This window comes from Chinchilla lanigera, unplaced genomic scaffold (assembly GCF_000276665.1).
Source record: "Chinchilla lanigera isolate Chin_1 unplaced genomic scaffold, ChiLan1.0 scaffold00003, whole genome shotgun sequence".
In the NCBI taxonomy this organism is placed as follows: domain Eukaryota; kingdom Metazoa; phylum Chordata; class Mammalia; order Rodentia; family Chinchillidae; genus Chinchilla; species Chinchilla lanigera.
In genome coordinates this window covers 30,480,137-30,503,497 of record NW_004955404.1, presented here as the reverse complement: position 1 = coordinate 30,503,497, position 23,361 = coordinate 30,480,137, and the positions used below count along the sequence as shown (strand labels likewise).

Below are 23,361 nucleotides of genomic sequence, written 5' to 3'. Positions count from 1 at the left end.
ATTGGTGAGGAACATTAAGGGCATGTGACAGGGAAATCAAGACCTTTGCCCTTGGTGGCTGGGTGGGAAATCTGTAGGAGAGCACTGCAGAGGTGGAGACTGGCATTTTGCAGGGGCCACAGCAGAAGAGCATGGGAAGTTCTCAATGCTGAAGAACCCCACTCTGACGGAGGGTGGGGTCCGTTCAGTGAGTGCATCATTGCAGGTGTATCTGGGAAAGCAGGCTGAACACCTGAGATGGTAAAGTCTATGTGTCAACTTGTCTGAACTAAGCAATGCCTAGAGAACTGATGGAGCATTGTTGTCTGTCTGAGCAGCACTGTTCAACTGGCTAGGAGCTCAGATGGACCAAAACGGAAGAGGAAGGTCAAATTTGTGTACTTGCTTTCCTGGGCCTGAGCACTTCTTCAGCCCTTAGATGTCAGAATTCCAGGTTTCCCAGGTTTTGGCCTCCAGAATTTGCACCAGCAACCCCTGAGGCTCTCATACTTTTAACATTGGACTGAATTATACCATCAGCTTCTCTGATTATGAGGCTTTCAGACCCGAACTGAGCCACATTAGCAAAGCTTTCAGATGACCTGTTATGGGACTTCTCAGGTGCTACAGTGGTGTGGATTGGTTCCACTAATAAATTCCTCGCATATAACTTTGTCTGCCTGTCTGTCTTATTGAGTCCATCTCTCTGGAACACCATGAATCAAGTTTCATTAGCAATTCAGTAAGCAAAGGACAGACTTTTCAGCAGAAGAACAATGTAACTGAAGCAGTTCTCTTTGAAAATTAACCTGGTCAATGGAAAGACCTACATTCCAAAAAGTTAACTGTTAAGAGATATAGTGGGTGTTGAAGAAGGAACAAAAATACAAGTCTCCAAACTCAAGGTCATATTCATGAAATGAGGAAGATTTTTGCCTGCTTCTTATAATTCTGAATATATACTCCCTTCTTCAAGAATTTTTCCTTCCTTACTAAATTTCACATCCTTCATGTTTAGCTAGGCAGACACTTAGCGTATTAAGAGAACAGATGGGTTCTTCCAGTATTTCTTTTTTTTACTAACACCTGAAGAGCCAAATCCTATATTGTTTCAATTACAACACTCAAAAAAAAAAAAAAATCGGTAATGGTCAAATGCAGACAATGGCAAAGGTCTTGTAAGATAAAGGTAGAAATCTAGTGGAAATAAAAATAAATTAAACTCCTTCTGGGGTATTTTTCCAGAAGAACTAAAAGCATAATACCACAGTGATATATGTGCATCCATGTTTATAGCAACACAATTTATAATAGCTAAATTGTGGAAGCAACCCAAATACCCATCAACTGAGGAGTGGATAAAAAAGATGTGGTATTTTTATATAATGGAATATTACTCAGCTATAAAGAAAAATAAGCATGAGGCTTTTATAGGTAAATGTATGCAACTAGAGATCATACTCATAAGTGAAATAAATCAGACTCACATGTGTAAACATCATACTGTCTCCCTAGTGTAAGAACCTGAAAGAGTACATAAAATCTAAAAGGTACAATAGATATTGTGAAAGGAAAAGATACTGCAAAAGGATAGAACAACTGGGATGAGGGAAAAGAAAAAAAAAGAAAGAAAGAAGGGAAAAATATGTATATAAGTATACACAAGAGAACTAAGATAATTGTACCACTAATTTTTATTGCTTTATTGAAAGGAATAGTAAATGTTTAATTGTTTGATCAATCTTACATGCCTGTATTTGTTTATCTGAATAACCAATTTGAAGATAACAATATGTAATACAACAACCTTTGTTAATTTCCTATCACCTTGTCTGAAATTCTGTATTGTTTTTATTGTTTTTATGTTGTTTTGCTTATGTCTGTGTGTTTGTTGATATGCTTTCATTCTTTTATCTTTAAAATAAAAAAATTTAACTTTTAAAATTAAAGAAATTAAATACCTTAGAAATAATAAATTGCCTTCTAAATACAAATCAGTGTTATTAAGACAATAACACTAAGAGATGCATTTTACTAAAGTTTTACTTTTGACAGGAGTTATTTCAGGCGCTGCTTCATTTTGTCTTCACAAATAATTATTTGATACATGAGAAAATAGAAAGATTAAGTAATGTATTTGATGCCCCATAGTATATGATGGAGTCAGGATTGAAATCCAAATCTAAGTCCAGAGTACCAACCCTTAAGTTGTCTATTATTATGCTCTTTAGAATAGTTTTTCTACAGAAAATTCAAAAAAGACTGCTTAGAAAGAGAACCACAAAGTTTACTATTTTATAAAGGCAATGAACACAGATTTTCTCACGGTTGCACAAGCCATTATAGTAGTTGTCTTTTACTCAGAACTACAGAGAACCTATCGCCTCCAACTACCAATTGCAACTGAATAATTTGAGAGGAATGACAACTTCCTATTACACTGGAAATAAATATTGGAAAATGGGGCAGAATGATCACAGAGTGACTGCCATTAACTTCACTTATTTTAAATAAGTACTTGGATAAGCAAAAATAATCCAAAGCTAAAATAAGCCAAACTCTAATCAGTGCATTACCTTATGCTTTGTGTGATTTGTGTGTTGTGTGCGTGTATCACAGGAAGGGAAGCACTGGAAACCAAAGGGGCGAATTCAACATGAAGCAGTCATATGTCCTGTTAACTTCTGAGCTATTGCTATCAGGATGCAGAATGCTATGGGTTGGCTCTTCCTTTCTATTAAAGTTCTTGGGAATTTTTTTTAAAGCATGCCATTATTTGCTAAAGCAAATTTAATAGAGAAAATCCTATCAAGGCAAAATGGTAGGGCTTTTCAAACAAACATTTTAGTGTAACTACATTAACATCTCTCTTTGTCATGTTTATTTATGATCAGACAATGAATTAAAAATCTGCTTCTTTTATAATCTACCTCAAGAATGACGAAAGTTGATCTTCATGAGAAAGGATTGTCAGAGGAAAACTCCTAGGCTCCATGATACTTGAGAAGGAAAAGAGGAAACATTTCTTAAAATACCATAAACAAAGCAACATGTGGAGAAAAGGAAAGTGACAGAACACAACAAAAATGTTACTACAGCAGGAAAAAATTAATTTTTCCTAGTACTATCCTTTAATTTTTGCCACATTGTTGACTTATGTGCTCAGTTTCTTGGTATTGTCTGGATTGTGTAAAGATCTTCATTCTTAATGATATCAAGTTAGATAGCTATAGAGTGCATACAATTGGTTACAAAGCAGTCCATTCTACATGACCGCTCCAAAAATAACTAGTGTTGATTCAGAAGAAGAGAGTAGACAGAAGTAAAATATGAGAGGAAAAGAACTCGGAACGGGAGAGATAGCCCTTCACAAACACAAGAAATTGTTCCTTATGGAACAAGATACATGTTTAAATTTTATAATGAAGTAGATAAAAATAGATAAAATTGAAGTAGGATGAGAAAATGAGCAGTAAATCTCACATATGCTGTTACTATTGGCATTTAAACTAGAAGTTCATGAGAAATAATACACAGTGAAATTAAGTGAATTTTTACAAAAACAAACAATGGGGAAAAGCAGAAAATAAAAGTGGTAACCCTTAAAGTATTTAGGACTAGATAAAGACTTAAGGGCAGCTTACTCCAGAATACCCAAACCTAAAAGAAAATTTATTTATTAACATGACAGAATTATCTTAGATAGTATGAACATCATTCATAAAGGAGATAAATGATAGAAAACAGAAAGAGTTCTTATGTTCAGTATGTCATACAAGTTGTTAAAGGAAAAAGGACTAAATCTAAGATCAATAAAGATATTAGAAGAAACTGTAATAACTCTTCTGGATTTTTCTATAAATATTAGTTTTATATTAGAAAGTTTAGAAAGACCAAACTGTCTAAAAAAATATATTCTTGCATACAGTGCTATTGTCAGACCAAGCAAAACTTATTTTCTTTTAACCTTTCTCACAGGCTTGGAAAAGAATATGCTAGAATCAGTCTTGAAAAGGCCCAAAAGTCAATTCTTAACAGTTATTTTGGGACCAAAAAAACTTGGGACCAGGTTTTGGACCTAGAACCAGGTTTTGGACCCATAGAACCAAAATTATGAACTTTCAGAAGACACTTTTTTGCTGAATATTTTGTGCTTTGAAATTGTATTGATTTGTTGCACCTTTCTTCTGATTAAAAAATATAAATTAAATTATTTGTAACCTATTTTACTACAACAAAAAGTATTTCAATTATTAAGAGGCCAGCTGATCCAAACAGAAGATTGAGAGAGACACAGTCGAGCACCGCTCTGGCTCCAAGCAGGCCATATTCAGCCGGAAGCAAACTATGAAGTGACTGACTGCTTTGATGAATCACCCCACCTAGTCTGTGTCTGGAAAGAGCGTTTCAAAAAGTAAGAAAAACTCCTATGCCTTATATGTAGTTGGGTCTCCAGCCCTGGTCTTGGAAAAGGCCCTATGTAACCTTGCTTCCTCATAAGACAGAAGGTGAAAGCTAAGAAGTCTCCTCTCTTCTTAATCAATGTCCCAAAGATTTCAGCTTAGAGGCTGCGGAAAAGGCAAGCGTTTGTACTCCGTGGAGGTCACAGCCTTAACAGCAATAGTCTCTCCTTCTGAATCCTCACATCCACTTTCTCACTCTGCCTCCACTAGAGTTCTACCTGAGACCTTTAACCCACAATTAATACATAACGACTGTGTACCTACGATGTACCTAAGAATGTGCTGTCATTGAATATTTGCATGAAAGTACATTTACTCAGCTTGTCACCCTGAAAGCCACACACAAAAATAAATCTAAAATGTCAGTGGATAATCTCCCACTTCAGGGAAATGTGGGCACTGTCATGCCCACAAAATCTATGCCATAAAGCCAACCCAAAGGTACTGCACAGTCTAGGTTGCATCAGGTTACCTGCCTCACAGCACAGCTCCTCTAAAGATATCCTCTGCAGTAACTCAGAGGTGAAGACAATAATCTTAGAACTGAAACTTTGAATGGTTAACTTGGAGACAGATCATGGGAGAGACAGGGAAAGTTCCTGAACATGAGCAGTGCTGCATCACAAAACAGGAGAGAGCAGAAAGAACTACAGGAGCAAACATGACATCTTGCCGTTCCTGTGGGATGACCCAGTTGCTTATCTAATGGAAGTAGGTGGAGGTGGAGAAAGGAGAGGAAACAGTTATGGGCAGAGATCAGTAAAGAGTGCTTTGCTCTTAACTGTCATATGCTTGGAATACTGAACAACAAAGGGAAAAGAAGTGTAACTTTGGGGAGGGAGGAAGATTTCAAGACGAGACACCCTAAGGACACGAATGGATAACCATGACTTACACCACATTGATAGCCTCTCAGTGTTAGCATCACCCCATCACCTCTTCTACACACACACACACACACACACACACACACACACACATGTTTGTCAATTAACAGTTAGTCCCATTCAGAAATGAGGACTCAATATAAAAAAGGAAAAACATGGAGAATGTGACCAGGAAAATAACTACAACCCATTAGATGTCACATAGGACAAATTTGTGTCTCCCAAATATTGAAAAAGTAAATTTTGAGAACAAAGGAGCTTAAAAGTAAGGTTTGTTGATAGAAAGTTCCTAAGAAATAGGAGGGGTCCTAAAAATGAGTTGCTGTGGAGGCTCTCTCTCCAAGAATATTTTATACAGCAAAATTGCAACATGGGTAAAACTATAACTGGCCAATAGGATTACAAGTAAAGTCATTTCACTAATATTAATCCAACAGGGAAGTGAGACCCATAGCAAGAATATATGGCTAGCACCATTGTTTTAGCTTATCTATAATGTCTAATAGAAAGAACAAAGGCAGTACTGGAAGGGGTTGAGAATATGGGCCTGATGTTCTAGTCCAGATGTTCTGGTAACCCACCTATGCATCCAATGCCTTATCTGGATTTACTGGTCCAGATGGTCCTAATTAAAGTATAATCTCAAACTGCTGTTTATCTCCAGGGAGGATGGAGGCCTGACTATCGCATCTCGATCTTGAGGTCTTGCCCTCTTCAGATGCACCTGCAGCCACAGCTTCATGTACCTTCATCTTCTGCACTAACTCCCTCAATGGCCCCATCCCTTTCTGACTGTCTATCAGTTTCTATCTAACTTGGCTATCTAGAATGTAAGAGACAAATAGATCTCCTTGGTGTCATAGAAAAGATCCATAAAATTATTTAGAATTTCCCCTAACCTTCTTCCCATCAAAGAACACTTCAGAAAAGAGCTTATTAGACTTCAGAAGAATATCATAGGCAAGTAGGCAAAGATAAGGAAACAAAAAAAGAGAAAAACAAAAACACTTCAGAGATGAAAGTTATCTTAGAAGAAATGTGAAGAAAGGAACATACATGATGGAAAATGCCTTTGGGCCAGAATAAATGAGTCTGAGAAAATGAAATGAAATAAAATGGAAATGAATAATACATAAATAATAAAAGAAAAAGTAATCATACGAAAGGTAGACAACAGACGCTTAGCTTATATGTATTTGATAGGGGAGGCAGTAGTAACCGAACATAGGGCCTCTGCCCTGAGCTACATTTTCAGTCGTTTTTATTTTTTATTTTGAGATAGGGTCTAGCTAAGTCACTAATTACACAGATTGGGTTGCAACTTGTGATCCTCCCCCCTCAGCCTCCAAGAGTGCTGTGATAATAGGCCTGTGTCACCAGTCTTGGCTGCACAATTGTTCTTATTTTATTTTAAAGAGAAAAGGACAAAAACAAAATAACAAAAACAAAGGCAAAACAAAACAACACAAAAACAGAAAATGATACAGAATTTCAAAACAAGATGATAGGAAATCAACAATGGTTGCTGTATTACTTATTGTTATCCTCAAAGTAGTTGCTCAGATTACCAGATATAGGCATGCAAGATTGATCAAACAATTAAACATTAAGTTCTTTCAATAAACCAATAGAAATTACTAGTACAATTATCTTAGCTGTCTTTGTGTCTGTGTGTGCATATACATATATATATGTATATATATGTTTCCTTATCTTCTTTCTTTTCTTCTTTCCTTCTTCCCAGTTGTTCTTTCCTATTGAACAGTTTCTTTCTCTTTTACAGTATCTATTGTACCTCTCAGTTTTATTTACTCTTTCAGGTTCTTACAGTAGGGAGACAATATGGTGTTTACACATGTGGGTCTGATTTATTTCACTTTTTAGAGTGGTCTCTAGTTGCATTCATTTTCCTCTAAAAGCTTCAAGTTTATCTTTCTTTATACCTGAGTACTATTTCATTGTATACAAATACCACATTTTTCTTATCCACTCCTCAGTTGAGGGCATTTGGGTTGTTTCCAAAATGTTGCTATGACAAATGGCTGCACAACTGTTCTTGAAGAAAGAACAGAAGAAATGGAACAGAAAAAACAGAATACAAAGATGTCATCCATGAAAGTTTCCCTATCTCTGTGGTGGGCATTATAGGATACAGTGCAGGCCAGGAGTGGATGAGTTACAAGAATGGGAATAATTCCTAGATCAGATAAAGATAAAGCACGGCATAGAGACGGAGTTGCATATTTATCACACAAATTATACTGTGATCTTTTTGTAAAAAGACTGCATTTTAAAGTCATGGAACACAGAATAAATGTGAAATTCTTTACAGCAACAAAACCATAAGATGAAGATATACAGTCCTCATGATGGGGAAGGGATAAAACTCATGGTCAGATAAGGATCATGATAAGGTGTGGTAGAGAGAGATGGATATTTAGTACCTGCATTTCAGCTAGACTTCCTCATTCCTGACAATTTTTAGAAAAGACTGGTTTTCTTCAGGGTTTTTGTTTTTTGCTTTGTGGAGGGTTTTATTTGGTTGTTTGGTTGTTTTTTTGGTTTTGGCTTTTGGCTTTGGTTTAGGGGTTTTATTTTTTTGAGACAGGTTCTTGCTATTTAGCTCAGGCTGGCCTTAAACTCACTACATAGCGCAGGCTGGCCTCAAACTCACTGCAGACTCCTACCTCAACTTGCCAAGTGCTGGAATTACAGGTGTGTACCACCACGCCCAGGTCTAGGAAGTTTAATTGTCCAGATATATTATGTTGCTAAGCTTGCCATACCAAAAGTTCCACAGACTGAGGAGGTTTGGACAACAGAGATTTATTTCTTCACAGTAGTGGAGGCTAAAAGTCCAAGAACAAGCTGTCATCAGGGTGGGTGTCTTCCAAAAGTTGTAAAGCACCTGTTCTAGATCTTGCTCCTTAGTTTATAGATGGCCACCATCTCCCCATGTACATTATCTTCCCCTGTACGTGTCTGTGTACAAATTTCCCATTCCATAAGGACATCAGTCAGATTAGATTCATACCCATCCTAATAACTAAATGTTTGCTTATCCCTTTAAATACCCTATTCGGAGGTCTTGATAGTTAAGACTTGAACATACGAATTGCAGGGACACAATTCAGCTCATAATGGCTTGTAACACGTGCCTATTTGCCAGTGTCCGTGTCTTTGTTCTTTTTTTCTTGTTGCTGAAACAAAATACCAGACACCCAAATTTAAGGGAGGAAAGGTCCGCTCAGCCCAGTCTTCAGAGTTTTCAGTCCATAATCAGCTGGCTCCAAGGGTGGCCTGGCAAAAGAGAACAGTTCATGGAAAAGAAACAAGTGATGGTAATAGCATATTTCTGCCCCCTTTACCTTATCTAGACCACTTAGGGAAGGTAGCACTCACACCCTTAATCCTAATGCTCCTGAGTTTAGCATTGTACCATGAATCAATTCCATTGTCACATAATCTAGATCAAGCCACTTCTGGAAAACCCCATCTAGGATGGCATGAGGCTTGGAGTGGGGAGGAGGCATCTAAACACCAGCCATAACACTCTGTTTAACCAAATGTTGGTGTCAGACCAATCTCTGAAATCAAAGCATAGGGTCAACCCCTTCAAACCTCACAGACTAGGACTTCTGGAGGAAGATTCCCTAAAGAGATGATACGGAGACAAATGACAAACTTGGTTGGTGGCATAAATCTAACTACATGTTACTATTATAAAAGAAGTGCTTCTCCAAATATGGATAGCCATAGAACAAACAAAAAACACTTTTAGATTTGTCAAATTTAAGGAGGACAGTAACTGAAATTAAAAACTGAGTTTGCTTTCAGACACTTAGCTACTAACAATGACCTTACACTGAGCAGCTACTGTGTGCAATGTAGTACCCTATCAATCCTATTTGTTCCCTTTCAAATAATATTCATGGAAATCCAAGAAGACAAAATGTTTTCTATATTTTAAAAAGAGAAAACCGAGGATCTAAGAGACTATTTAATTTGACAAAGCTTGCACAGTTAACAAGTAGCAGCACTGAAATTTGAATTCAGTTCACTTACATTTTCAATCAATAAAATGTGTGCACTGGAGATTCAGGATGGAGTCTGAAATCCATACTCTTTCTTTCTTTCAGAGAATAAGGACACTCAAAGGTTCTAAAAATAATTCACAGTACGTTGGTAAGGGGGTCAGAGCTTTCTCACTTCTGCTTTCTGATGAGCGGCTGGGTCTGCAGCAGGCTTCTAGAAGCACAGAGAGCCATTTTCTCTTCCTCTTTCACAGCAGCATCTTGTTGTATGATTCCGGGCAGTGACTCCCTCACAGCATCTGGTCAGGCTCTGCATCTTTAGAGTAGATCCCAGGAATCTTCAGCTTTAAATTTAAATTTAAATTTCTTTCATGTTTCCCTGAAATCCTACATTGGCTCCCCTTCCCACCACTAACAAGTGCAGAACTAATCTCTATTAGGTGTTCATTCTTTGGGTGGCTGTGCATTATTTTTAGACTTTTGCCAAAGGAGAAGCCTCTTCTACAGGGAAGATGGGGCATAGCAAGAATTTATGCAGATTCATATTTTACACAAGACAGAATCATTTTCATTGCTTTTCCTCTTTTTTAGTCAGTCTGAGCTTGTATTTCCAAAAGTCCATCTCATTTCCTAGTTCTTTGCTCTGTTAGCATACAAAGAATGTCTAATTTTCTTTCTCCTATTTCCATTTGCTAAATTCCCATTCTACAATGATTTCTTCCCCTCAGCTCTCCCATGTATTTTTCATACATTTCTCTCACTCTCCAAAGCCTACCTTGGATTTTCCTTTGCTTCCTCTTATCTTGCTACACCGAAGCCATGACAGGAATAGGCTACCTCTGTAATGTCTTACCTCTGTAATGCAGTGAAAATCTCCATGGCAGCTGTGCTCCTGGATAACACACAAGGTCCCAAATGATGCTTTATATTCTGTTCGCCCTGTGCTCAGGATCTCACTAAGCGAATGTGAGCTTTTATCAGTGAGTTCTTTAACAACCTACGCAAAGTAAATGTTTTTACTTTCACACTCCCAACTTCTATAAAATTAACAAAAGGAAGGAATAGCATAGGCTTAGTAGCAATAAACAAATTATCTCCTCATTTGGCCAGTCAAAATGTTTGGCCCATGTTGCTGAGTCCTCCTGCTCAGCTGCCTGAGGCCCCACTCTTCCCCTGGGGGCCTCCTGACTTCCTTAACCAGCAGGGACCAAGCAGGAAGCTCACAGAAAACTCCCAGCAAACAGGAAGCTGCAGTGCCACCAGGTGAAATGAAGACAAAGCCACAGGAAAAGCTCAATGCCAGATTTCTCTCATCTACCCAAAGATGTTCTGTATTTTAACTACACAACTCAGAATTTTCTGTGTCTAATGCACAGGTCATAGATATCATCTGCTCCACGCTGTCACCCAAGGAAAGAATTCTGTTTGCAACATTCCTGAAGTTCAATCTAATCTCCACTGGACTATTTCTAGAAGGCCTGGGGGGACAATGTGAAAGAGTCAAGTTCCTCTTTCACATTTCATTTTTGTCTCCTCTTTTGCAACTTAAACTGCCTTGGCCTCTTCCCTTATTCCCAATTTAACACATCTTGTAAGGCCTTCACCGTCTTAGCTGTTCTACTTGAGTTTTAAAGCTGTTTTCAAAATCAGTACAATGTTATGAATGTATTATTTTCTCATCATGGAAGGCAAATGCCACGGGGAGTATGAGTGAATATTTAGGGTTCTTCATTACATATTAAAATGTATATTAGTCATTATTTTGCTTTTTAACTTTTCATAATTTATTAGACAGGAATAGGAGGCATCTTTTTTTTTTTATAAATTCAAAGCATACTTTATAAATACCAAATTATTTTTCAGATTATTTTTTAATTTTGCATGATACCATTCCTGAAAAGAATCATCATCAAGAACTGAACAGCAATGAAAATTCAAGAAGGATGGGAGGAAAATGCATATTAAAATACTTAAAAATCTCAGTGACACAATAAGCCGGATATTAAGGAGGATCACACTGAGAATAGCTAGACATGGGAAGCAAATTTTAAAATTTTTATTATGTGTCCATAGGGGAAATATAGCCTATTAGTAGATATTAAAGAAAATGGTAAGCTCAGGCCAGTGCACTGCTTCCTGTATTGAGTGATCAAATATGAGACACTATGGGATTATTACATTTTGGAAGTACTGCCTAGCAGACTGAAAAGAGGCAAAATGGAAGGTAAGGAGAAAAGAAAAGAAAAGAGGGGTTAAATAAGTGACTCAGGAAACTAAACCTATTTATCTCAAATAACTAAAATTTCTCCAAGGGAATAGCAAAAAATGATAGTTTCATTTTCAAATCCATTGATACTATTTGTTGTGTAGAAACTGTGATGATTTACACAGCAATTACCTTTCCTATCCGTATTATCAGATGTGCTATGGTCTGACAGTATACATGGGATAATTTCAATTCCTTTTCATTTACTTAAACATATTCTATGCACTAGTATATGGTCTATTTTAGAGAACGCCCCATGTGCAGCTGAGAAGAATGTGTGTATTTGCAAAAAAAGAATATAGTGTATGTACCCTCAAAACAAGACTTAAGAGACATGAACTTACACTCAAATCTACCACTGTGTATGCAGAAATACAAAGAATTGGTCTTTCCTGATGTGAGTAAGCCTAGTTTGCTGTGGGCAAAGAGAGTTATTTTTGTGCTGTTTTGTTTTGTGCTGTTTAGTTTTGTTTTGTTTTCCAGGAGATAGCATCTGTTAAGACACTTTTTAAAAAGGAAACAAACACTTTTACAGGTTTACCAGAGACCACATACATAGCTATCTTTCCTGAATTGAATACAGCAGCAGATAAAAAGGAGAAACTAACTAATAGGTCATTTTACTGTTACAGTATTCTCTTTCCTTTCTCCACCACTGTGCATTCCATTTACAAGTTGTTTTCTTTGTTGAGTCAAGAAAAACAGACAAATTAAATATGATTATTTGCCAGTGTTCTCCCAGCTTGGCATCCCAAAGGTTTGAAGCTGTTAGCTAATTTATTTGGGATGGTACACCAGACTATCAACAAAATTTCTACTGTTTATAAATTTATTTTCAAGTTTGGTGTTTTTACCACCTTAACTGTTGCAGGTGGATTTCAACTGCAATGGAAGTTCCCTGTTGCATAAGACATTATACCTGATGTTCACTCTCTGAGGCTGCTCTGAATTAACACAAATGAGCAAAGACATATTTAACCAACAGAAAATCAATTGCTGGACATATTTGGAAAGCAATAAAAAAAGTTGCAATTTTTTCTTGTTTTTCTTCTTTTCTGGTCAAGTCTAAAAAGTTTGAAATAGTCAATATACATTCAGTTTACACCTACTATGTGTCCACAACTATAACCAGGCATTGCCAAAAATATGGCATTTGTAAAATATTAAAAAATAGTCCTTGCTCCTCCACAGTATAAAACTTAGCTGAAACAATTTAAAGAGCATGAAGGGGCCAGGAGAAAAGGAGTTCTCAGGAGGACCACATGTGGGAGTGAGATCTTGAACAATTAGGATTCCTGGAGAGTTAAAGAGAGGACTCTGGCCTTGGAGCAGCATGATTAAAAGTGTGAGAAAGGAAACGCTTTGAGAATTTCAGGAGCACGGAGCAGACCTAGGAGGAAGTGAGCAGAGAAAGCAATTAACATGTTTGAAGAGTTTCATCATTTCAATTCTATGAAAAGTTCAGCGTTTTTTCTCTTTAGGTCATGAATAGAGTTTTCAATTTTTTTTTCATTTATCTCAGGCTCTATGTTTTAAGACTGTTTTGAAGAGCAATTTTAGGTTCACAGTAAAACTGAGATAAAATTACAGTATTTCCCGTACATCTTCTGTCTCCACACATACATCCCCATTTTCAGTATCTTTCATTAAAGTGGTACATTTGTTACAGTTGATAGATCTACACAGATACATCATAATCATTGAAATCCATAGTTTACCTTACAATTCATTCTCATTGCAGAGAATCTATGGGTTTGAACAAAAGTATAAGGACATACAGTCACTATTATCATACCCTGCAGCGTATTTTCACTGTCCTAAAAATCCTCTGTGCTCCACCGGCTCTATTTTTTTTAATGCACAGATTTATTTTCCTATTCCTTTGTTTTTCTTTATTAAAAAACTACGTGATTGCCCTAAGGTCATATTTCTTAACATCTAAGTATGACTTCTTCACTGTAGAAACCACACAACATCAGAAAATCTTCACCACACAACCTCCTCTTATTGCTCAACCTAAAAATTGTGGAGTCAGGAGGAAGCAGGAATGCAGGATGACTGGGCTTACATTTTTTATTTATTGTTTTGGTAGCAATTTAGAAAGTATTTATTATTTATTAAGTGTTTTATACATAGTTAATGTTCTAAATAATTACTTAACTTCAACTGCATTGGAAAATAGAAATAGTGTCAATATCCACAGAGGGAAAACATAGTATGACTTCATTAAATTCTGGTAGCACCTGCGAAGAATCCTTCTCCCTTAACGCAGTAGACCTCTGAAGAGATTCCCTATGATTTTGTGTTCTCCTTTTGGTGTTTGCTATGGAAATTTCCCTGTAAAACTCCCATTCCACCAAGCCAAATTTCGTGTAAAGCTCTGAAGCAACCCAAAGACAAATAAAAGGAAGGAACTTAAAAAAAAAAAAGTAAGCACCCTTTATTGAGCATCTTGCATTTGTTAGCTCTGCCAAGAGATTTATCTGTATTATTTCATTTAATCCTTTCCACATCCTGTAATATAGACATTATAATACTTATTGTATAAATGGAGAAACCGAAGCTTAGAGTGCTTGAGTAATTTCCCCAAAGTACATTCTAGCAAGTAATAAAGCTAGGAGCTATGGCCCACCCTTAACCACTATGTACAGATCAATGTGGAACATAGAGAAAAGAGAAAAAGGAAGTTACAGGAGAATGTGAAATAATGCATGAGGAGAAACTGAAAAGATGGCACTAGTCTCAGAGTGACTCACGCAGCACTTGGAACAAAAAGAGTGGCTGAAAAAAGAACAGGATTAAAGAGCTTAGAACTGATGATAGATACCTACAAAGAAAGCGAAGAAGTGCTTGGGCTCATCTATAAATGTGAGCCCTTAAATTCAGTACTTTTATTATAAATGATCCATGTGGGATCATCTTTGCATGACTAGAAGCCAGCTGGGGAAAGTGATCTATTTTATACAACATATCCTCCCTCCTTAATAAGTATCTATTTCTTACAATAAAATGTCCACCTCTATATTTTTAGCATTTTACCTATCTATTTTATATTTATCACAAATTTAGCTTGTTCTCAACCTCAATCTAAAGAATAAAAAAATATGATATTATTTTATTTGGACTGTACAAAATTTGAATAAAACATTTTTGCCCCAAACTCCAATGAAATAACATATGAGCTAATTTAAGAAACCAAATGATCTCAAGAGAGAAATTGATGAGCTTCAGGTGGTTGAATTCTTCAAGCCATAATACATGTGTTTTACTCTCCTACGTCATAAATGTCATAGACAACACTTACCCAGAAAGAAAAACACACTTGGGATGGATTGTGCCTGCTTTAAATCAAACATAAAAAAAAAGAGAAAATGCATTGGTAAAGGACACTTTCTCAAAGAATCATGAAGCTTATTATAATTAACATTTTCTGTGGGTGAAAAGGAGAAAATAATCACATTCTTTTGCCGTAGTCAACATTTCCTTAAAAAATAAGAATCTCTCTTTTAGCGGGACTTTTGCTGTCAAGAAACAATGCCCTATGGGAATGCACATGTCTAGTCCTTGGTGCAAATGTGAGCATTTTGGTGAAAAAAGACAATTTAAATGCTATGCAAGATGTAATGACCTTGAGGGAACATGAAAGAGGTAGCCTCCCCGGAAGGGTCTACCTAAGGAAGATACAGAACTGAGGTGGGAAGAATGGAAATATTGTCTGAAGGGTTAGTAATTGTCCCCTGCTACTTAGGAAGGCTGTCTTCAAACCGTTCAAATTGATATAGTACTTATCACATGTTAGCTCTCTAAAACTGAATTAAAAAGTACTCTCCCACCTGACCTCTTTGAAACAAAGCATGTCTCCCTGTGTTGTTGCAAAAGCAAACAACACTCAAACACCAGGTGTTTCTCACTCAGAATACATAGGCTAGAGATTTTCTCATGCCTCTCCTCATTCTGTGGCTTCCCTTACGCTAACAGTGTCTCCCATTAGACAGTAAGCTAGTTGGAAGTTAGGAACCTCTACTTAAAACCAAAAGTCACCACTTAATAAACACTCACTATGACATTAGGCTATGAGTTTCTTGTGGTTTATGTTATTCAGCCCTGTCAAAACCCTATTAGGGGGGCTGGGGATTTAGCTCAGCGGCAAAAGCGCCTGCCTGGCAAGCGCAAGGTCGTGAGTTCGGTTCTCGGTACCGGAGAAAAACCAAAAAAAAACCCTATTAGGAACCACTACCATCCTCATTTTACAGATACAGATGCTGAAGATTAGAAAGATTAAATAAGATGCCCCTAAAATCTGATTCCAGTATAAATTACAAAGTATTTATTACATTAATTCTGAGGCATATTTTTTTTACATTTAAACATCTTTGAAATTGTTTGCATGTCTAAAACCAAAAGTCTACTATAACTAAAACTGGTGGCATTTGGGGCTTTGGTTTTGGCTTCAGCTTTTTGAGATAGGGGTGTTCTCTGTATAGTGAGGGCTGGCCTTGAAATCACCACAATAATCTTACCTTAGCCACTTGAGCACTGGCATGATAGGTGTGTGCCAGAACATCTGACTAAAACTTGGATAAAATTTTTCTTCCTTCATGGTTTATAAAATAATACCATATCTAACCTTTTATGGCATATTTACTTTTGTAACTTTATATAGTCACCTATGATAGTCAAGATGAATTCTCTCTTAGTATCTGACCTCATTCTGACTTGCAGTAGATGCTTAATATTTCTTACATTAAATTTGTATCCTGAAATACTACAAAATAACACGTGATAGAAGAGATTGTTACCTGCCTAAAATATCCACTACTTCCACTTCGTTAGTCACTGATCACTGATGTTTAGCAGTACTGATGGTCGCTAAGAATAAGGAGAATACTTCCCAGCTTGCCTTGAAACTCAGCGTACTCAAGTACTTAAGTTCTGGCCAATGAGAGTTAGGAAGAGGTGCTGCATATGACATCTGAGAAGTGTCCTTAGAGGGAGGAACTTGCTTCTTCACTTGTCCTACATTCTGCTGCACGGAACACAGCAGTGAGGGCTAGCACAGCCACAGCACTTTTAGGTCATGTGAATAGAGGGTGCACTTTAAGATTTATGGAGCTGAGATGAGAAAGTGGCCCACACCCCTGACACCTTTAGAGTATCATTACCTACTGCAAACTGCCTCCTTCTTAACATTTTATAATTGAGAGAAAATGTTCTATGTGTTTAAACAAATTTAGGTTATCTGTCAAGTGTAGCCAGATGTAATAACATCTGGAGAAGAATTTAGTACCTGAAATTGGAGAGATATGTGACAATTTTCAAATTTCGCAGTGGCTTAGCAGATGTGGTCAAACAGTAAACACTGAGAGCATAGGTATGGAGGACTAAAACGCTGGTGGCATTTATTTTGCAGTGGAAAACATTTGGTTAAAGTGAAACATTCTGATCTTAAGAGGCAAGTAGTCTGCTGACTGAGTCTATAGTGTACAGAATATGCAGTGTTTGACAGCTTCTTCTTCCCACCTTTAACAAAAGTTTTCAAGGTTAGAGCTAACGAGTCCACAGCAGAGATGGATAAAAGTACCACTTGGCTTGCAGAAAGAATTCTTTGTGGTCTCATTTACAAGTTGAACAAAATCATAATCTGAAATTTCGTAGAATTGAAAACGTCATCATGGTTAGCCCAAACTGAAGAAGGATTCAGCAGTGGTAGCAAAGCCTTGGCAAGAATTAAGAATGGTGTCCTGGGGGCTAGGGATTTAGCTCAGTGGCAAAAGCGCCTGCCTGGCAAGCGCAAGGTCATGAGTTCGGTTCCCGGTACCAGAGAAAAATCAAAAAAAAAAAAAAAGAATGGTGTCCTGCTCTACAAACTTGATGAACCTGCTAACAAAAAACAACAGTGTTGCTCCCCCAAATGAATCCACTGTTAAAGCCCCTATTGAGTTGGGTAGAAGAGGGTTGGAATAGGCAAAGTATAGAGACAATAATGTTTAAGACAAGAGACTTCAGGCTTAAGTATGACCTGTTAGAACAAGGAAAGCAGTACCAAGGCACAAAATTTAACAAGGCCTCTGTGTTAGTGCATTTTTCACTGCTATAACAAAATATTCCAGGCTGGGTAATGTATAGAGAAAGGGGATTTATTTCACTCACAGTCCTGGAGATATAAGAGCAGGGCTTTAGCACCTAGTCAGCCCTGCTGAGGACCCTGCCTCCCCACGTTACATGGTAGATGGCAATGTGGTGGGAGCACATCTGAGAGGGAGATGATATAGTGATGACAGGGAGCCCGCAAGTGGGGCAGACCAGTCTTGCTGTCCCACAACTCATTCTCAAAGGTGCCACCTCCCCCAGTAAAACCAACAAGGCCTTTTCCCTACGGCCTAATCACCATCTAGTAGGTCTCACTTCCCAAAGGTTCCACACTTTTCATACTACCCCAATGGGGACCATGCATCTAACATATGGACTCTTGAGGTCAAGCCAGATCTAAATGGTTGTAACCTCCTTCTCAGGCTTAGGCAATGGCAGAGTGCACACCTGAGAGTATACCCCTTAAAGTTCACCCTCTGGCCACTATTTTTGCTTCAGCCTAGCCCAGGCCCTATCATTGCTACAGAAATTATTTCTCATACATAGAACTGACCAGGTGCAAATTGACTTGAAGCTTTTTTGTGCTGCTAAAGCAACTCCAAACTCAGACTACAAAAAGCCAACAATAGAGGAACACACCAAGCAATGCCTTGGTACTATACCAAAGCTAGCAGGACCTACACCAGCCAGAAAGGTTTATGCATTCTTTTCAATCACATGTCAATATCAACATGGAGACAAATGGACAAGGAAGGAAGAACCAGATGGCAAAAGGAGAAAACAACCTATGCCCAGCAAAAGACAACTGCAGTGGAACAATTACAGTCATTTATTTCCCCTTCTATTCCTAAATGAAGCTTGTTATCACAATTATGTTCTTCCTACTTTAATATATTGGGTGAGTCTACATAGTTTAGTTTCTGTGTTGCTACAGAGCTACACAAGTCTGCATTTATACCAGATTGATTTTCTAAATGTGGAGTTCAACACACTTATTATTAGATGAAGTTGTGGATTAAATTATGCCCATAAAAATTAATATACTGAAGCTCTAATCCCCAGTACCTGATAACGTGAGGACATAGAGTCACTGCAGATATAACTAGTTAATATGGATTCTTAGTGAAGCAAAGTGGACCCCTAATCCAATAGTAGATAACATTATAAAAGCAGAAATTTGGACACAGATGGCACATGATTTGAAAGTCATATAAGGATGAAAGCAGAGGACAAAGTGATGCTTCTATTTGCCAAAGACTGTCACAAACAACCAGATGCTAGAGGAGAGGAGAGGAATGGAGCAAAGTCTTCTCCACGACCCAGAGAAGAAATGAACCCTTCTAACATGTGATCTTAGACTTCTAGCCCCAGAATTATGAGACAAATGTCTGTTTTTAAGCCACTCAGCTGGTGGTCTCTTGTTATAGCAGTCCTAGCAGACTAATGCAGATAGAACTTGAAGGTTATCTTCTTCATGCTCCTTGCTGGAGAAGGTAAGTGGGCAAAGAAGAAATAATTGAATAATCAAAGAGAAAGGTGTGGCAGAAACTGCTAATGTTCCTGGTCTTTGTTCTTCCCTCTTTCTTAGAATTACAATCATTTATTCTGATATACCTACCTAGGTCCCTTTGGAAATGGGTATGATTTTATGACCACATTCTGCCCAGTAAGATGGGAGTGAAAGCCTTATAAACAACTTTTAGAGATGTTTACTGCTGGGTAGAAGATAACAGGATAGAGCCCAAGTAGCCATCTTGGACCATAAGAAAAAAAAAATCACAAGTTAAATGTGATAAAGCAACATAGTAGGAAGACCTTCGGTCCGTAACAACAATAAGAAACTCTGCAATTAACTTCTCTAACATGAAGGGAAAAAAACTATAGGGTCCTGTTTAAGCCATGAGCATCTAGAGCGTTCTATCACACTAAGGTGAATTGTGATAGTCATAGCAGATTATTCACTACTATCCATTTTCCACTCCTTTTAGTAGTAGAAGCTCCAAAATTTTAGCCCAGCTAAAGACTAATTATTGCAGCTAACTGGATTTACATGACTATGTGTAAAAACAGGAAGTATGCAGAAGTGATGTGTGCGTACATTTTAAGACCTTTAAACTATTGTCGTAAACTCCCTAATCATTTCCTCCTTCCTATACTAGTGAGCCAACTTTCACCATACACTCAGAAGCACACTCTAGGGGATGGTGGCACAACAAGGTAAATGGAACTTGGTCTATTGATGACCCTGGTGGTAGATATGCTTACCTCTGGGCTATTATTTGACAGAGAAAAAAGTTTTAATTCACTGACTATTGAGACCTCTTTGTTAAACCAACTTAGTCACTGACCCCATATGTACATGATTTTTGACCTTCAGAAATTTGCAATTATTTTACAATCAACTATAAATTTTTCCCTGAAATCATGGTGGGGTGAGGAATATTTAGAAAAATGACCTGAAGGACAGTTTCTGGGACCTCTCAGGAAATTCCCAATTGGTTCCAAGTAACCTACAAAAATATAAATTTTTACAAAACCTTCTGAGTGCTGGGTCAATCTTTAACGCTGAGAACTAATCTGATCTGTAGATAAAGCCTGAATCTGGATGTATGGGTCACTCTGTGGTTCTTCCATACCCTGGCCCTTTGGGGGTGATATATTAGATATTTCCATCACCAAGTTGCCCTGTGATTTGGTGCCAAAATTTGGGGTAGTCTGGATAGCTTCTTGTACTAGCTTCTTAGCAGAAACAAAAATGTCTAGTGCATGACCATATTTATAATTCAGACCCCCAAATTTTTAATACACACTATGCAGCTCAGGCAAAGAAAGGTTAGAAAAAACTGAATGACTTCTTGTCTGATAAAGTTCAGCGTATCATCTGTGCATGACTGGTCTTATCTGCTCCTTCCCTGAAGCAATGTCAGTTACATCAATTGTACTCCTTCCTGTAGCTGGTTATTCAGCCCACACCCACACCTCTTGTGTACCTCACAAATAGGCAAAGATTCTACCCTACTCAACCTTTTTATTTTTTAATTTTATTGTATGGAAAAGAGTAAGACAAAATTTCATAACCAAATAATAGGAGAATAACAATAGTTAATACATTACATGTTGTTATCTTTAAAGTAGTTGCTCAAGGTACAAGATACGGGCATAAAAATTTCTCCAATCAATATTAGCACAAACCTTCCTTTTTCATGAACTAAAAGACATGAATAATATAACTAACTTGCATTTTTTTCTCTTTTCCCTGCTGTTCTTTCCCTTAGTGTCCATCCTAGTTCCTTTTTCCTTTTGAACAATTTCTTCCCATTTCATAATATTTATTGTACACTTTAGACCTTATTTACTCTTTTAGTTTCTCACACAAGGGAGACAATATGCTGTTTATATGTGTGAGTTTGATTTATTTCACTTATGAGTATGGTCTCAGATTGCGTCCATTTACCTATAAGTCTCCAGTTTATCCTACTTTGTGCCTGAGTAGTACACCATTGTATAAAAATACCACATCTTTTTATCCATTTCTCTTTTGATGGGCATTTGGATTGTTTCCAAGATTTAGCTATTACACATTGGGCTGCTATAAACTTGGGTGCACATATATCTCTGTGGTATGGTATTTTTAATTCTTCTGGGAATTGAAACTAATCTTAGTTTTGTGATGAATCTTCACTTTGATTTCCACAGTGGTTGCACCAGTCTGCACTCCCACCAACAGTGGAGAAGGGTCCCTTTTTCTCCATAGGCCCTCTAGCATTTGTTATTGGTTGATTTCTTAATGATATCCATTCTTTCTAGGGTGAGATGGAATCTCAAGGTTGTTTTAATTCACATCTCTCGAATAATTTTGAATATTATTTCATATTTACTTGCCACTTTTTTTGGTTAATACATTGTGTCAACCTGAGAAATTCAGAAATTTAACTAAGCAGCTCAGCAAGGAGCCAAGGTCCTCACTTTGTAAACATCCTTAGCCTGTGCAAGAGGAGGGCATGGAGATGGTGTGAGTGCTACATCTTCCCTGGGGGTGGGTGGTGTACTGCATACAATATAAGGCAGGAAAAGAGACTTGCTGTCTCCATTTTGCTCTCATTACTTTTGCTGTCTTGTGCTGTCTTAAATAACTGTTGCCCCTCAAGATGTCACCCTGCTTTGGAGCCAACTGGTTATGGACTGAAACCATCACACATTATGACTTCAATAAACTTTTCCTTCCTTAATTTTGGGTGTCAGATATTTTGTCTTGGCAACAACAACAAAAAAGTAACCAAGACATCATTTTTATTTCATCATCTGAAAAATATGTGTACACCTCAGATGCCTATTTTTTTGATTGGGTCTTTAAATGTGGGGGTCTGTTTTTTCCACTTCTTTATATGTTCTAGATATAAGTCTTTGTCTGAGGAACAATTGGCTAAAATATTTTCCCACTCTGGGGGCTACCCTTTCACTTGGTTGGTGATTTCTTTTGCTATGCAAAAGCTTTTAAGAAGAGAACTCACTTTCTCTAAAATAGACCACATTCTAGCCCATACAGCATACCTAACTAAATGCAAAAGAATTGAAATTATCTCATGCGTATTATCTGACCACAATGCAAAGAAATTGGAAATTAACGACAAAAAGAACTCCAAAAATTCCATAAACACTTGGAAATTAAACAACAACCTCCTGAACAAAAAATAGGTCACAAAAGAAATTAAAGAAGAAAGTAAAAATTACCAGAATACAAATGAAAATGCCAATACAACTTACCAGAATCTGTGGGATGCAATGAAAGCAGTCCTCAGAGGTAAATTGATAGCAGTGAACTCACACATAAAGAAAACAGAAAGAGAACAAACAAATAGCCTAATGCTGCACCTCAAACTTTTAGAAAAAGAAGAACAAGTCAGGCCCAAAGCCCAAAGAAGGGAGGAGATTATAAAGATCAGGAAAGAATTAATGCAATTGACATGAAGAAAACCCTCGAAAAAATAAATGAATCAAAGAGCTTATTCTTTGAAAGAATAAATAAAATTGATAAACCCCTAGCCAACCTTATCAAGAAAAGGAAAGAACTCCCATTCATGCAATAAGGAATGAAAAGGATGAAATTACTACAGGTTCCACAGAAATGCGGAAGATCATTAATACCTACTTTGAAAACCTTTACTCTCATAGGGAGTACAAAACTCAGATAGAAAACTCAGAGGAAATGGACAGATTCCTAGATATGTACAAATTACCAACGTTGAGTCAAGAAAATATCAAATTCCTGAACAACCCAATATCAATTAATGAGATTGAAAACATGATTAAAAACCTACCAACAAATAAAAACCCAGGCCCTGATGAATTCACAGCAGAATTTTACAAGAAATTCAGAGAAGATTTAATACCAACCCTCCTCACACTCTCCAATGAAATTGAAATGGAAGCAGTTCTACCTAACTCATTTCTGGAAGCAAGCATCATACTATACCAAAACCAGAGAAAGACCCAACCAAGAAAGAGAACTACAGACCAATCTCCCTAATGTATATAGTTGCAAAGATACTCAATAAGATACTAGCAAAAAGAATGCAGCAAATTATCAAGAAAATCATACATCACGACCAAGTTGGATTCATTCCAGGAATGCAAGGTTGGTT

At 37.2% G+C, this 23,361-nt stretch overlaps 1 long non-coding RNA gene across 2 annotated transcripts in view; it reads right to left on the bottom strand.

Moving 5' to 3' along the window:
• Positions 1 to 8,589: 8,589 nt before the first annotated feature.
• LOC102020408 overlaps positions 8,590 to 23,361 on the bottom strand; it is a 34,567-nt gene continuing 19,795 nt past the window's right edge. The window contains exons 4-6 of one of the 2 annotated variants that reach the window (XR_001234884.1): positions 10,217 to 10,360; positions 9,395 to 9,707; positions 8,590 to 8,629 (exon numbers count right to left, since the gene is read on the bottom strand). This is a non-coding gene — a long non-coding RNA (uncharacterized LOC102020408). Of the gene's footprint in view, positions 8,630 to 9,394; positions 9,708 to 10,216; positions 11,079 to 23,361 lie in introns of those variants that run through there. The other variant, XR_001234883.1, reaches the window with a different exon arrangement.